The 17,608-nt window shown below is 36.6% G+C and overlaps 1 long non-coding RNA gene across 1 annotated transcript in view; it reads left to right on the top strand.

The window, feature by feature from the left end:
- Positions 1-17,608, top strand: part of LOC134665749 (uncharacterized) — a 249,205-nt gene that overhangs the window by 85,264 nt on the left and 146,333 nt on the right. The window lies entirely within an intron of this gene.

Here is a 17,608-nt window from a genome sequence, read left to right as displayed (position 1 = left end):
CTTATCTGTCGTGCCCGAGGAAGACCTATCAGACGTTCGGGTTAGCCCTCTCCAACGCTGGAAGCTGCTTCAGAAGATGCACCAGGACTTCTGGAACAAATGGTCCAAGGAGTATATGCATACCCTCCACCAGCGGATGAAGTGGCACGATAGGCAACCCAACGTCCAAATTGGTGCACTAGTGCTCGTTGTGAATGAGCAGACGAGCCCAATGAAGTGGCCCCTGGGTCGCATCATCGACACACACCCCGGATCCGACGGGATCTGTCGTGTGGTCACTGTGCGCACGGCCATAGGGTTGTACAAACGGCCTGTGGTCAAACTGTGCCCACTGCCTGCATAGTCGCTTTAGAGCGCTACCTTTGTGTTGTCCATTTTTTCGTTTTAGACTTAATATTATCGCACTTACCTTACTTTATTGTTTCCTTTTCGCTTAGTCAAAATACAATGCAAAATAAAAGTAAACATTGTATACAAACAATTTATATATTTTCATATCATGTAATGTTTTCATGTACCCTCATTTGAATTTATAGGTAGTAGGTATATCAATCTCTTGCTATTTTAAAATAATTTCTATCGAAAGTTGACAGTCGCAAAACATGACCTCAGTCTGTTTGAACCGTTTCAATGACCTTTTCCTTCCAATATAGATTGAATAAACAGGAACGCCCTTGTGGATAAAGGTTATTTTCTTCAATATTACAGGATGATCCAAAAAGAGATGATTTATATTAAAAGTGGTAGTGGCCTTATCTTGCTAATATACCTATTGATAGTCTCTCAACTAACCCGCGCAACTGAAGTTTTAATAACTTGAAATTATTCAGCAGAATGGTTAAACTTTTAATTTAGACGCGTTCATATTAAAATTAAAACATTCCTTCATCCGAAGCAAGTTTGCTTTGGCCAATCTAAGTTTTCTAGCTCGTCACAAAGTCGAGTATTCCTGGTAGCAATAGAAGATTTTCTGTATGCGGCAACGAGCTAGAATAAGAAAAAGATTTAAGAAGATAGATAGATAGATAGAATACTCTTTATTGGCACACCTCAGTAAAAAGATACAAAAGAAAAGTACAATTGATTAAATGTAGAGGCAGACAACAGGCGGTCTTATCGCTAAAGAGCGATCTCTTCCAGACAACCTTTGGGTATCGGAAACAGAGAAGTAATCGAAAAGTAGGTGTTGCAAAGAGAACATTATGGAGCCTACGTTCACACACACAATCACATTGAATAAACATACACATATACGAAATACAAATAGACATACATAAACATATATATATATATAAAATAACCGGGATATAACTAAAAATATGACAGCAACATAAGTAAGAAGCTTTACTTACTAGAGCTTACGCTAGCAGTTACGTCATCTGCACTTATTCATCATCATCATAAACCTTATTCATCTCTTCATTATCTTATCTTGTTCCAGTATATTCTGGTTATCTGAAAGAGATCGCTCTTTATCGAAAAGACCGCCTGTTGTCTGCCTCTATATTTAATCGATTGTTTTTTTATAAGCTGCATCTTTTACTGAGGCGTGCCAATAAAGAGTATACTACCTATCTATCTATTAATATAATACAATATGGGACACCAGAGGATATTCAATTCGTTATAAAAATTGCAATATGTGTGTGTATAATTAAATATGTGTACAAAACGCGAGAGATTAAAGTGTTAAATATTGCTGTACGAGAGCGAACTAAACCAAAACACTAAACTTAAATCCAACCAAATGTTTTGGGTAAATTTGGCTAAATTCCTATTAGCAAATAATACCTACTTTATGAGAAGTTTGATGATGCCATATTTTTTAATAAACTGGACCGTAATCCGTAGGCTCCTTTAATGTTAGCTCATGTTAGTCATGTTTGACCTTAACCATAAGCACTAATCCGCATTATACTTCAGAGCATCTTTAACTCTTTCAACAAGTCCATCAGCAAGTTTCATTAACCTCATTAAGAATTCCCAATATCTCAATAACCAATTCTCGCTAAAGTCTTAAAACAGGGCGCCTCCGAAACGCAATATACGATAATACATAGTCCTCCTTTGACCTAAAGCTCTCTATCCAAACTTATCTCTGATGTAAAAGTCGGGAGCCTCAAGGGAAGTAAAACTTTATCCCAATCTTGATAAGACTGGTTTTGGCTTGGAAGTAAATAGAGAAGTCTTACGGTAGTTTCATTGAGAAGGTTCGATATCGCAGATGTGATCTGGGTAGCCCTTGTTTCCTTATTTTGGGCTGTATTTAAAGGATGAGCGACATTCGGTATTGACAGTGTGTAAGATTTGGAAGGGAATGGAATGAAGATAGCATCTTGATGGCTAATGAAACTTCACCTTTGAATGGTTCGTTTCAACGGGTTATAATAAAAGCGGGTTTTACGAGTTCTGATATTGAAATGATCGTATAGGCGTCGATGGAACAGTCGAACAGATAATTACATATTTAGGACCTACAATGATCTGAGAGCTGCGTTCAAAATTTAAATAGTAAATAGATCGCTAACCAAGGGATGAAAAGCACTGATTTCAGCCGAGGTATTTTGAAGTAAAAAACCGACCGGTCGGGCTCGCGTTCCATGAATTGCCTACTCATGCTTTACTGTATATTTGTGTTACCTCTAAGTAAAGATCAATGTTTTGTTTTTTCCAAAATTTTAGGCCAAGTGGTTTAGAGATTAGGCGAAAGAAAAATTTTTTTGCCTGTTTTTAAAATAATTTCTAAACTATTTAACTTAAAATTATTAAAATATTTTTTTTCTAACTCTTCCGTTTGTTATTTAACGTGACATAGTTACAATTTTTTAAAAAATATAATTTAAACCTCAAATACTCAAACCTTATAATTTTCTGCATAAACAAAATAATAAACTGAAAATGTATCATTCAATTGCCTACTTGTAATCTTATCGCAAATAAAATAATGTAAAATAATGTTATTTTATTTGCGAACGACTCACATTTTCACCAAGAAGAGTTTAATTTGACACTTCACTGACAATTCGACGCCATTACTTCGGTGATTTGTTTCGACTATCTTTCATTTGTTGTACACAATGTAACACAGCTCATAGATCACCGCAATTGGATTCCGCATTATGAAACGTTTAAGAGGACCGCTTCTCCATACAAACGTAATCCCCGTTTTCCTATCTCGATATTGACATTATGGAAAATATGTTAGCACAATTCGATGTATATGAACCATAGCTATGACCCTTCGTGTGACTTTTTTAGATTTTTGATTATTATAAGAATTAGGAGCGAAGAAAAATTGCCCTAATGAAATGCCCCTGACTCTTACCATATGTAAAAATTCGAAAAAAAAAACAAACGAAGGGGCAAAGCGGTAGTAATATACATCAAACTGTGTAAAAATATTTTCAATAATGTTAATCCCTAAACAATATAATATATGTGATACAAGCTTAATATTCATTCAGTATACGTCAGTTGCATTAATTCAACTAAACTGAGCTATCACAATTCAAAATTTATTAATATGAGAGCGCATATTTGCGCACGGTTGTACACTTGTACAGCAAACATAAAATGCTTACTAAGAAAGTACTTCTGTCAGAAAGTTTCAAATATTGCGAAATCTAAACATGGAAAAAATTCTAAACCTTCTCAATTTATCAAATTCTATGGGAATCTAAAATTTTCATTTCCAAAATGAAAGTTTCCTTTATTTCCTGTAAATTTTCCTGATATTTCCGTGAAACTGTCCAACGTTTTGCAAACTTCCACAACTTTCACATCTGTATCAAATGCTATATCTAGTCAAGAACTGATCTGTGTACGATATATAAACAAGCTCGCGATCGGATGTCATTCCGTTCTGACAAAGTTCATTACGATTGCAATTAATACGTAATGTATAATTAACTTTAAAACTGGGTCATCGTGTTAATAAGAATGCATACATACATCCTGTTTGTGTGTTTTCTGTGTGTTTGTTTCAACTGGTAATCTTATATTTAATGTGTTAGGCACTTGATAATTGAGATAGAGATTGAGATATCTATTGATAAAAATATAAATAATTTTACAAATAGAAATATACAAAATATTGTATAGATTTATTTCTTGTATCTCCACTAAGTCATAACTAGCAATGTACAAATTGCAGAACATTCCCAAAAAGCGGAAACGTTCTCGAGAATGTTCTCAGAACATTCCTGCAACATGGAAATTATTGTTTCAACAAGAGAATATACTTGAAATAAAGTTAAAAAAAAGGCATAGGTAACTTAAAACTAAATGTTATTATGCATATATTATTGTCTATTACAGTTAGCTATTTTGTTGATGTGATAAGTTTACCAATAAATTGCTTAAATTGTCGAAAGTCGAAATGTTCTCTGAAATACAGTGATGTATTGCAGAATGTTCTCTGAAATACAGTGATGTATTTCAGAGAACATTTCGACTTTCGACAATTTTTTCCAAAAAAAATTTTTTTTTCATTGGAATCTAGAGGCCTCTATCTCCCGCCATGCCAAATCTCAGCGCGCTCGGACAAACTTGAAAAAAAAAAGTCGGCCATTTTGATTTTTTTTTAATGCAGTTTGTTTTGTCTCGGGGCCCTCTATGACATTTGCTCGAGCACCCCCACCTATCACGCACTGTTTAAAAGTTGCCATACAAAATAAAAGTGGCCAGTTTTCACGCAATTCTAGCATTTTTCAAAAAAAAAATTTTTCATAGGTATCTAGGGGACCCCGAGATTCCGTGACCAAAATTTCAGCGCGCTAGGACAAAATTAAAAAAGTTTAAAAAAAAAATCGGCCATATTGAAAAAAAATGGAGGCGTCAAAAACTGCCAGGGTCCCTCTATGACATTTGGTCGAGCACCCCCCACCTAAGTCTGACCGTTTGGCCGGGCCGTCATACATTTTTCTGTCCGGAAGCGGACGACCAAAAGTCGGAATTTTCTGGGGGTAAGGACTACACCTAAACTATCGTGAATATTCATGGTATAAACTACGATATATAAATAAATTATCGTTCTCGAGAACATTCTCAGAAGTTACCGAGAAATTCTCATGTGGAAAGTTTCGCAACTTTGGAAAGTTCTCGTGCGTGCATTGCTAGTCATAACGAACGAAATATGTTTGGATTTCTCTAATTGAATTTATTGTAAAAAATTTAAGTCACGCAAAATGGCTCAGCAGATATAATTCAAATTTGGAAAAATAGTTACTTAGCTTATAAAGCATGATTCACGCTAGACAGGCCCGGGCCCGAACCGAGGCGTCCGACATGTAATTTTCAATTACTGCTGCTTTCCATAGAAAACGAAGCGCCGGAAGCTCCGGCCCGGCCCGGCCGCGGCCCGATCTAGCGGGAGTCATCCAATAACGACAATAACACACGGCTCGATTCGGGAAATGAATTAAAGATTCACTAGATATGAAATAGTGAAGATATGTGACGTTCCACGGAAAAAGGTACCTTATGGCGGCCGGCGTTTACGTCGCATAGCGCCGCAATAATTTTGGAGCGGCGTTAATAATAGCGTAAGCGCCAACCGCCATAAGGTACCTTTTTGCATGGGACGATATCTTTACTATATCGTATCTAGTTAATCTCTAATACATTTCACAGACTAACATAACATGAAACTTAAGGGTTATGTGCTAGGTATGGTTTCAGTAGTTTGATGAAACCTGTCACGTATCAGCCGTTTTCCGTCACAACGTCAAAGCAAGCTACTGCAGCCCGAGGCTATGCGAAGTTATACCCTACTCGCCACCAGACTTAGTTGTTAGTATATGTACATAATAAAATATACTGCATATACTAATAACAAAGTCTGGTGCTACTACTAGATTCTACATACAAACACACAATTCTTACAAGCCATTTTACTCAAATTTGTAAGATAAGTGTATATATAACACTTATCTTACAAATTTGGGATTTCTTGTTTTTTCTGCTCAGAATTATGAGCTCTTGCGATCCTAGTAAGAGCAAAAAATGTTCAAAATTTTCCATACAGTTTTCGAACATTCCGTTCCATGACTGTCATACGAAGGGTATGGAAAATGGTAAAGGTAAATAAAATTAATTACAATTTAATATGCAGGTCCACATTGCGCGCAGAGAAGATGGCCGATGGGGTCGAAAAGTGTTCGAGTGGAGACCACGGACTAGCAAGCGCAGCGTAGGACGTCCACCCACAAGATGGACGGTCGACCTTGTTAAGGCCGCCGGAAGACGCTGGATGCGGGTCGAGGTCGAGCAGTAGACGTCTTATGGCTGAGATGATGATGATGATGCAGGTATGCAAGTGCTTGAACAATATCATTGAGAAACCGCCACATTAATGAGAACCTTGTACATCTGCAGTTCTGCACGAACACACACACACACACACTCATACACGCTCACACACACACATATGTGAAGTGGTCTTAGATATGCAGTATCTAGTGGTTAGTCGTGACCACTATATTTAGACGTCTTACATTAGTTGAACTATAAACTTTGAATAGGTGAGATTCAACACAAATGTTAAATAAGAGCTGCTCTTATCGCAAACCATCGGTGGATCTTAAGCCTTTGCAATAAGGTTTATACATTGTCAGAACATGAGTCATTTTCAGTTGTATGTACATTGTTACACTTCACCATACAGCTTGGCAAAAAAGCGTAGAAATTATAAAGTGGCAACACTGTAGTGTTGTGCCTTTCAAACCAATAGATATAAGAAAACGAGACGACACTACAGTGTTGCCACTTTTTAATTTCTACTCTTTTTTGCCAAGCTGTAGCAATATATTTTTAGTAAGTATAATATAGCTACCTACAGTATAGTATAGTATCGTTTATTGCAAACCATGGTAATACAATAGATGACAATGGAAAAGGGTCGCATGGCACCCTGATAGGGTATGGCAATTATCCTTAAAACTAAATACATTTACTAAATATTTAGTACAGTATAGTAAATAGACTTATACTTAACGTTAACTTATATTATTACTACATAGGTATTTATTATATTACTTCCTAAGTAAGTAAAGGAACTAAGGCACTGGTCCCACCGCGAGCTAGTAAGCTATGAGCTATCGGCTATAAACACGAACAAAAGATAAGCACTCCCGTGTAAATAAAAGAGACACGGCGATATTTATAGCTCACCGCTGGGCGAGTAACTATAAATATCGCCGTGTCTCTTTTATTTACACGGGAGTGCTTATCTTTTATTCGTGTTTATAGCCGATAGCTCATAGCTTACTAGCTCGCGGTGGGACCAGTGCCTTAGTTTTCAATCATAATAGATCAACATAATATAGTGCAGCCAAGCCAAGAGATTTGACTGAGCAAATTTTTAAATAGAGTAATTATGAGAAAAATTAAAAACTCGCGCGAATGAATCTGATTCGATTCACATTTATAACCTAAGAAATATATCTAGATTAAAAATATAAACATAAATTTTCCGTCACGACTATTCCTTTTACTTAAAAATTTGGTAACAAATGTTAACACAAAATTTTCCCCTTGTCGATTCAATTTGATTAACGCCCTCTTTTTTCTCTTTAACAATTCTAATTCACTCAATTCCACAGAAACTCTCAAACATCGTTACCAAAATGAGACTAAAGTACCGCTATTGACAAGTTTCCCGGGTAAGAAAACAATGTAGTCCTGGTCGGGCTATATTTTACACCATTGTCCTCTTGCGGGGGCAATTTTTCATGTAATTGCACTTCTCGACTTGGTTGGTAGTGAGTTTTTAGGCCTAGAACACACTGAAACAACTATTATTTTGGGGTATTAATATGGAATATTTTCTTAATTAATTAAGGAAACTAGACAATATGATTAAAACATTTATTTAAATAATTTCAAAATTAACCCGGAGAGCCTTAAGGGCCTTAATGACAGGAACTTAAGGTAAACTAGCTCTTATCTAAATTACATGAGCATCAGACTCTTATTTAAGTGTTGAGGGAACAGTTATGGGTATAGCGAACTCTTTTTTTTAAATGTTTTGGTAGAAGCGGCCTACTGACGGACAAACTTCAAAGTTACTAAGGGTATGAGGGCGCCAGAACCAGCATCTCTGGTTCAGTAATAAATATTAAATAAAGGGTCGATCTAACCTCCAAAACTTCGAAAGACCGTAAACAATACAACCGCCACGTTGGCCAGGAACCTCTGCGTGGAAGTATGGAAATGCCTGGCACAGCTCCTTGCCACGGGTAGCTCGGCTTGTAGAAGCTGGCATCTTGAGGCCACCCCGTAAACTTGTAATAAAGACGGTAAATCTTGAAACCCTGAAATTTATAAAACTACTAAGTAACGGAACAGACATTCACAGAATCGAATAAATATACTGGACTGCGAGTAGGTCGCTGCTTACCCGGGGCAGACAATAAGCGGGCGTAGGAAAGGACTTGCATAATTTCAATGCACCCGGGGCTTCAATTTCCAGGACGATTCACATCCAACGAGCTGCAATAATATAAAAACAATCAGCACTGCACTAACAAATCCATCCAAAACAATTAAGGAATCGACTAGCTACTTACGATTAGGCGGCTTAAACCGCGATATAGGTAGAAGCCATCAGACAGCACCAGGCCGCTGGGCAAAGGAAACGAACCACCTTGCTACGATCTCTTCCAAATCCAAAAAGAACGGCTAGCTACGTGGCGAGCCATCGGTGACAGATCAAACGACGGGGTTACCAGAGTCCGAACGGGGCTCGGCCGAACACCACATGACTTGACAAAAAAAACGCTTTCTTTCCTATTTAGTTTGCTTAGAATAATATTGAATACAACGCGCCGACGAATAAAAAAAAATATTTGAAGGCAATTTTAATTTACCACGACCTGCGATTAAAAAAACCAAAAATGTAGGAAGGCACCGAAATTATTTTTAATCTAGCAACCCGGACCATGTTGTTATCGACTGAGCTCGCTAGATGGCGTTAAGGGTATCAAACGAATATGGGTCAGGGTCACATACTGTTCAATATTGAAAAACAAAATGAAGAATTAAAATTTTGTTGTTACAACACGTAAGGCGTATCCAGATTGGTCAGTTTTTCGCCAATCTGATTCAATTGCCCGATCGAATCAGGTGCGGAGATCATTACTAGTTAACCATAAAAAAATATAATAGAGTTCCCAAACGGTACGCAATATAAATGTTCAGCTGAAGGGTAAATTCGGTCTAAATTCGACAAAGAGATTTACTTTACGTAAAGCCTGATACACGTGTGTTTTTATACCCCTTCAACCGATTTAATTTGTTGTAACTTGTACACATTGCACACAAACACACGATTTCACAGAGTCTAACGTTTCAAAGGACATTAGCATTGGTCGCCAGTTAACGCCGTATGCTACGACTACGTAGCACACTGTACTAACAGTCGACGTCAAAGATATGTGTACACTTTTGCACCTTACTCCTTTGTAATAAGGCGAAAAATGTAAACAAATATTTGTCGTCGACGTACAGTGTCACAAACGGGACAGCAACAATTCAATAGATCGTGGCAGAGACGCAATCCTAAGTAGAGTTGCACCGGATATTGGGTTACTATCCGGTATCCGGCCTATCCGGCCCGTATTTTAATATCCAGACGAATACCGGATAGTGCCTTACTATCCGGTCGGATACCGGATAGTAACTTTGCTTGATTTTGGAGTAAACAAATTGGATTTAAGAAACAGTCACGATCATGTCATAATCGTACTCGTTTATTATTTTAAAACCATTTTAAAAAATCCACGCGCACTCATTTCGAACCTAGAAATGAATTCGCCTGAAAGATCACTAACGAAACAGGTCAAAACCTGCACAATGCGCACCTGAAAAACCGAATTGTAGGTATAGTTCCGCCGGCCGAATATTCGGCCGATGGTCAGGCCGAACATCCGGTATCTGGTATCTGGCCATAAAACTATCCGTTGCATCTCTAATCCAAAGTCGCATAAAGCTGTGTGCGTGCGTTCGTGTGTACCAATCCTAACCTAAGTCTTTATGCCGATGGAGTCATTGTTTGGCCGGGAATGGTCTGTCGGTCGATGGTGGCTATTGGGGGAAAGTTACTTAATTGTAATGTTTTCAGTTGCAAAACATAGAGCTCGGGATGTTTTTGCACAGCCTCACAGGCCTATTCGGATTTCGAGATAATCACAAGATATAGAGACGATTTAGAGATCAACTAGATCTGCATTAGATATCGACTAGATGTGACTTGGATATCAAAGTCATAACTTGTCGAAATTGTTCAAGAGGACCTCCAGAATTGCGGAAACGTCAAATTTGACATACCTATCTATCTTACAAAATATATCTTTAAATTATCCATATCGTACCTTGTTGAAGTCTAGTAGAAATCTAATTCATTTTACGAATCGAGCCGCTATTCAAAACTAATACTGGAGTCAGTTATGTAACGCTGCCATACATGACCCAAAAAAATTTTATTAAGCTATGAGCTTCATCACATCTGATATTTGAGTAATTCTAAGCATTTCTAGCCTGAAGTGGGGGGGGAGGGTGGGGTACAAAGACGGCCGCCATCCGTCATCTTTAAAAAAAATCTACTCTGATCCTGGTGGGTACTAGGGCAAGTTTGGTATCATTTTCGTATAAACCAAAGACGTAGAATTCATTGCTTATATTTGTTTTTTCAATTTCATAGTAATTTTACAAGAAAAACGTAAAAAGGTGAAAAATTTGGTTGGAGATTTTTGCTACGCGGAGCCGAAACTACAAAAGATAGAAAGTTGAAATTTGCACACTAGATTACATTTATAAAGTGTACAAGAGATAAGAAGCGATTTTGAGAAATTCAACCCCTAAGGGGGTTAAAAAGGGGATGAAAGTTTGTATGGGGTTCAAGTTTTATTTTAAGCTAGGAATTTGAAACTTCGTAAAACGATATATTATTAAAATACAAGAAAACTAATTTCAGCGTTTTTGAAAATTCATCCCCTAAGGTGGTGAAAAAGGAGTTGAAAGTTTGTATGAATATCAAAAAAATTTTCGAACGCGGGACTTGAATCTTTGTATTTGGAGATATTATTAAAAGACAGGAAAAGTAATTTCAGCGTTTTGTAAAATTCATCCCCTAACAGGGTTAAAAAGGGGTTGAAAGTTTGAATCCATTACAAATCCGAGTAGACACACATTTCTTATTGCCTCCCAGGCTTGAAATGCTTAGAATTACTCAAGGAACATATGTGATGAAGCTCATAGCTTAATAAAAAATTTTTGGGTCAACTTTATAACTGCTTCCGCTACGGACGGAACACTCGAGAATGATGCTAAATAAAGTTTTATCCGAAATTCTACGAAAATAATTTGACTTGATTATTTATAATTATTTATATCTACAATGTTATTCATAATTGCGGATATCACTTTTTTGTTATATGGTTACCCCATATATAACGCCCAGGGTGACTAGCTAAGGTGGCAATCGCTTGCGCTACGACAACGCGTTGTGTCTCTCTATCACTCTTCCATATGAGTGCGACAGTGACAGTTGCGTTTCGTTCGCTACGGAGCGTAAACGATTGGCACGTTGGCTACGGGGCCTGCACGGCTACCATCAGTATATGTAACATTACTTTCTGTGCATCTCACTTGCACTGATAGTAAAATACGAGAGCGAGATGCATAGATAGTAAATTACGTAGACGTGAGAAATTGTGTCAATTTTGTTATTTAGTTCTTTAAGTGAGTCCTAGAGGCGCTGTATAAAACTCCGATATAACTCTTGCTCTGTTTTTTAGTATACTTAGAAAGGGACAGCATCGTTTGGAGTGGAGTGAAGTTAGGTACATAAGACCGTAAAGAAACGTAAAACGTGACACACGGCACGTTTATTCATTGATAGTAAGTGAAAAATACTCTGCCAACTGATGGTAGAAGCACTGAACAACTAATTTATGTGAACTCCTTGAGGTTCCAGACTCTTCTGCTCATTGAGTAGAAGTGAGTTTTTTCCAGTGGATCGAAAATGATTTATATTATTGTATATTATAGACCCTAATAGTAAATATTTGTATTGCCTACATACTATTGCATCCATATTGCATCATGCTATTGCACCGCGCCCTATAATAATAAATCGGAGTATGTTATAAGGAACTTAACCACAATCATATTCTCTCATGTGTGAGAAAACCTAATTTAACAATCTCAGTATCGACTTTTTTCATGCTTAGCCATTTCAATAGCTTATTGTGTATAAATCGCTTTAAACGGTAAAACAACGAGCGGTAAAAAATATCAAAAGCAGAAAGATCCGCACAATTGTTCATTCACTATGAAAGCAAACAACTTTTTATAGGAGGTACGAGAACTACCACAGCGGCCTTAAAACAGCCTAGGCATTCACTTTAATTATTTAGAATCTTCTTCTTCTTCGTTACACTCTTGACAGAGCCATTATGTAGACTTTTGAGCGACTTGTTTAACGACACGTCGCCATTCCTCATTATTTAGAATAGAATAGAGTAAATTTACTTCCATCTCATGATGGCTGGTAAGATAAGACAGGTTATAAAAAGAACGGACGGAAAAAGGACCCCCGCTCAGCGTAATGCCGTAGCGCTGATTTTCGGTAGGGACCTTACTTAAGACTAACAGTAATGAGAACATACAGACAAAAATAACAAGGAAATAACATGGAACACGGAGAAAGAAAAATGCGATCATTATCATAATTCTAAGAGCCTGGCTCTTGTCAGTGGAGTAACCGCTATACTGCTCTTCTCTCTGCTACTATTATGAGCTCATGATACGTCACTAGGTACGTTGATTATCTCTTTGGCTCGGTCCACAAATGCACATCTCGGTCTTCCCCTGCCTCTCTTTTTTATATTCTTCCTTCAATTGAGTGAGCTCCATGTATAATTATACTCCATTCTCGTCACAGTTAAGGAAATATGCTAAATTTCAACTCAAATAAATCATAACAATAGAGCATAGAAGAACACTGTACATAAAGTGAAACTAATGGCGTGAAAAAAATAATTGAAACTGGCAAGCGCAATCTAGCATCACAAAGTGATCAAGCTGTTTCAATCTGTGACCGTTTAAAGCAAAGGAAACAGAAAATAAGAACCGAGAGCACTAAGAGGTAATTTCCATTTCGCGGCGAAGTTGGGATTCCTTTACCCGTTAGAACAACGCAATTAACAGAGCAATAACGTTATTTGTCCATTAACCACTAATTTTCTTTGTTATTAAAATAATTTATGTCTAATGTTTTAAGAAATATTTCCTTTTGAAGATTACCTTTGAACCTTCTGTTTTTTCTTAAAGTGACATTGGAATGTCTCCCGCAGCTGCTTTACTGTTGAGATAGCACCTGCTGAGTCGGGACCATTTCGTGACCATGATAGTATTACCTGTTGTTTTATCTATAAGTTTTGTCACGAATAAAAACATTCTATTCTATTCTATTCTATTCTATATTACAGCGAGAGCGTCAACACCATCGCTGTTTCTATCAATTTTTTTTTTTTGGTATTCAGGACAACCGTAAATATACAACTTATACAGCCAATCTGTATACCAGGGAAGTTTTGGGATTATACTGAGCAACTTTTACTATGGGACCAACCCCGACATCGCGAAAAAAAAAGTTGGCTGTTTCATACATTTTGGCTGGTCCATTTTCTATGGTAGGGTAAATTTACTTTTCGCGAAAAAAATTTGGCCGTTTCATACATTTTGGCTGGTCGGTTTTCTATGGAAGGGTAAATTTTCATTTCGCGATGTTGTGAAAAGAAAATACCAAACGTTTTCGTAACTCGGAGAAAGATTTTTTAGGACATACCTATGGTAAAATTGTGCTCTATGAGCGCGAAAAGAATAGGAAATTATATCTACCTACCTCCTATTTTATTATTGTGACATTGAATTTGATATGAATTCTGACATTGCCATTAATATTTTTAGCTATTAAGACTATTAAGATCGTTGACATTTAATATATTTTAATTTTATTTTTGATATGAAAATCTGATTAAGTTATAAATAACTTAGTAGGTATTTTTTGTAAATATAGTTTTTTGGTTTTCTTGTTTTGATATTTCGACAATATCTAGGTTCACCCTAGCTAAGTATACTTACAGTGACATTTTCTTTTTTTGTGACATTGTTTTATTTATGAATTTTATATTCTTTTATGTTTTAATTTTCTGTTTTAATGTTAATGTTAAGTTGACGATCTTTTAGTGAAAGCCTTTGTTTTATCCTTTTGTGTAAAATACTGTGTCTTTTTCTTTAAGAAATAAATATATGTAATCTAATCTATCAATCCCCCAAATTTTATCTATATCTGGCAATTTTAATAATTTAAACAACAAAACAAAATCATCAATCTATTTTGTCATGTAAAATTGGCAACAATGGCTCCGGCGTAGATAGGCAGTAATTAATAATGAGCCCGCGTAATGATGTGGGTAATCGTTCGCGGCGGTAGGGTGTTCAGTTCGTGGCTAAGGTTCGACAATTAATCGCTTCCGGTTTGATTTTGAAGCGGAGCGGATTTTGGATTTTATTGGGCCTTAATTAAACTTTGCACATGACTTAAGGATGACTCACGCTAGACCGGGCCGGGGCCGGGCCGGAGTTTCCGGTGTTTCATTATTACCAATCAGTCGTCAATGTCGTCATAGCCTTGCCCCGGACACGGGGTTATTCGCGGATGGTCTAGAACGCAAAATAACTAGTGTAATATTTTGCCTATATCACTTTTAGTCTACATCGCGAACGGTTCAGAACGCAAAATGCCTACATCATTTTCGTCGTTTTATCTTTACGTTAGCGTTGTCTAAGGAGCCCCGCTGTCGCGGGGCCATTTGAAGATAACTGACGAACCTAACCTACCCTAGTGATATAAGAAAGTGGTCATTTTGCGTTCTAGTCCGTTCGCGATGTGGACTAAAAGGGATATAGGCCAAATATTACAATAGTCATTTTGCATTCTAGACCGCCCGCGACTATACCCGGGCACGGCCAGGTCTAGCGTGAGTCATCTTTTAAGACGAGGACGGTCTGAGTCAAGATCGACGTGAATGTTGGATTTGGTTATTAACAAAATTTGAAAGGAAAAGAGTCAAAGCTTAATGACTAAGATGGTGGTACTGGTGCTCGACGCGGGCCCATTACATATGTAAATTTGAAACTTATTGTCAATAGAGAGGACAGCAGGGTGGACATAAGATGTAAATATGTATAATAAAACTGACATGTAACTTACGTTATGAATAAAGAAATTGAAATTGAATTGAATTGAATTGTCATCTATTGGGCATTAGCATGTCGAGCACTAGTACCACCACCTTACCTAGTTTCTCGTATGTATGTTCAGAAGGCATTACAGTTCAGGGCTAAGGTTTAATTAATATCTTCCGGTTTGACTTTGAAGCGGAGCGGATTTTCGGTCATAACCTTAATTAAACTTTGCAATGATGTGATTTAAGATAGGCGAAGATCTGATTATGATTGTAGAAATTGAAGGATGTGTTTTTAAAAATGTGTTGGTGAAGGAAAAGGGTCAAATCCCATTTACAGTTTTCTGTATTTATGTGCAGAACACAGTTCAGTTCATAGCTAAGGTGTATGGTTCTAGTTTAAGAGATTTAAGATACCTATTTAAGGATGTAAAAAAACATGGGATAAAGTTGCCAAATTAAAGCAAATTATTTTAAAGAACGAGCTTAATTTTATAATATGTGCTATAAATTAGACAAGTTTTAGTGGCATTAATTATAGCACTATATAAAAATAAAAACCATTAAAAAAACAATAATTTATGTCTACAAACAAGATATATACAGTGGTATTACTAAAAAAAGTTAATAACTAGCTTAAGTCTAAAATAGGCCCTTGAGGCATTGTACCAAGGATGCTGGCGGCATTTCCTCACTGTATCGGAATGCTGATACGTTGTGCGAGTTAACCGCCAGCTCTTCGGTCACCATCGGTCGGTTCTATAGCGTGAAGGAGTATTTAGAATATAATTTGCATGAAAGTATTTAATATAAACAATTTTTATTATTAACTAATTAATTACTATGACATTTTAATATTTGAATTTTAATCGGTTACAATATTTAGTAGTAATTAGTAAATATATAAATATTTTTTGTAAAATTTGCATGTCGTTGTGTGTGACTGAATACTGTACATACCACATAACAAAACATCACCTTTGTATTCTAGAATAAGTATTCTTGCAAATAAAAAATCTTTATCTTTACCAGTTGTGTCAACCAGAGACGTAACTGGTGATTTTTAAATGACGTTTTTCGATGTTAGAATTGAATTTTAAAAGCACAGATGATTTATATTACGACACTATGGTTCTCCCTGAGCGCGTTTTGGCTGCAACTTAAAAAACACAAAATTTTCAATGTACGTATTTTAGTACGTATTTGCCCGAGCTATGCCAGTACTTGTAATGTACTATTAAAAGACTAGGTCTGCCTCTCGAGACGAGCGGCCGGGTCGTTACGGAACTGAGTCAAGAGGCCGCTACATCGTTACGTCACATTACTACTGCCGTATTCGAACTTCAAGATATTCAGAAGAGACGACACGTACTAGATCCATTCTAGATATGTTATAGTTTAGATATCAACTAGTTCTCTTTTGCAGCGCAATTCGGGCAACCAAGGTCACTTTTACGTTAGATAGAGTAAGATATCTATTAGATGTGAATTGGATCTCTAAGTCATATCCTGTGGAAATCGTTCAAGAGTATCTCCAGAATCGCGCAAATGTCAAATTTGACAGGTTAGATCTTAAACATATCGTTATCGTATCTTGGTGTTGTCTAATAGAAGTCTATTTCATAATCCGAATCGGGCCCCTAGTCTTCAGTGAATCATAACCTGAGGTTACATCGTTTACAGCAGTGTCATGGCTTACATCATAAATGGTGGTAATTTGATGGTCATTTAAGAAGAAAAATATGATATTACGAGAGGAATAGACAAGTATGCTTAGTTTCTAATTTTAGTTAAGTATTTTTTTTTCACAACTTTACCATTTATGTACTTATGTTACTAATCATTTTAGTGATGTTTAAATTTTTTGTGGTGATTTAGGTAATGTTGTAACAAAAAAAAATAATAGATGTTATTTACTTTTAGCACAGCCCGTAGTAAAAATTGTTCAGTATTTACGCCGCCACGTTTAGCATTTTTTGTATGTTTACCATTTCAGCCGGGCGGGCTAGCACATGATTGGCGCGACAGTATCTTGCGACGAGATAGTCTACCCGTCCCTCTTTAATTAATATACAGTTAGAAAAAGACGGGTATATACTGCCGCTCCAATCATGTGCTTGGCTTACAGAAAAAAATTGCATGTCTGCATGACGCTTACCAAAAAATTGGGTTAAATTTGCGTAGGTATATTTAACGATGGAAGTTTGTTCTAAGACTCTAAGTGTTTAATTTAAATGGTATGCAATAAATATGCGCGTTTACTGCAAACTCGAACAATCCAACACCTCTAAACACATTTAATTAAAAACTTAACAATGAAAAACACGAAACTATTACCATTCAGTATAACGACAAAC

Source organism: Cydia fagiglandana, chromosome 7 (assembly GCF_963556715.1).
Source record: "Cydia fagiglandana chromosome 7, ilCydFagi1.1, whole genome shotgun sequence".
In the NCBI taxonomy this organism is placed as follows: Eukaryota; Metazoa; Arthropoda; class Insecta; order Lepidoptera; family Tortricidae; genus Cydia; species Cydia fagiglandana.
Note: the sequence above shows the minus strand (reverse complement) of the source record. Positions and strands in the feature narration are given on the sequence as shown.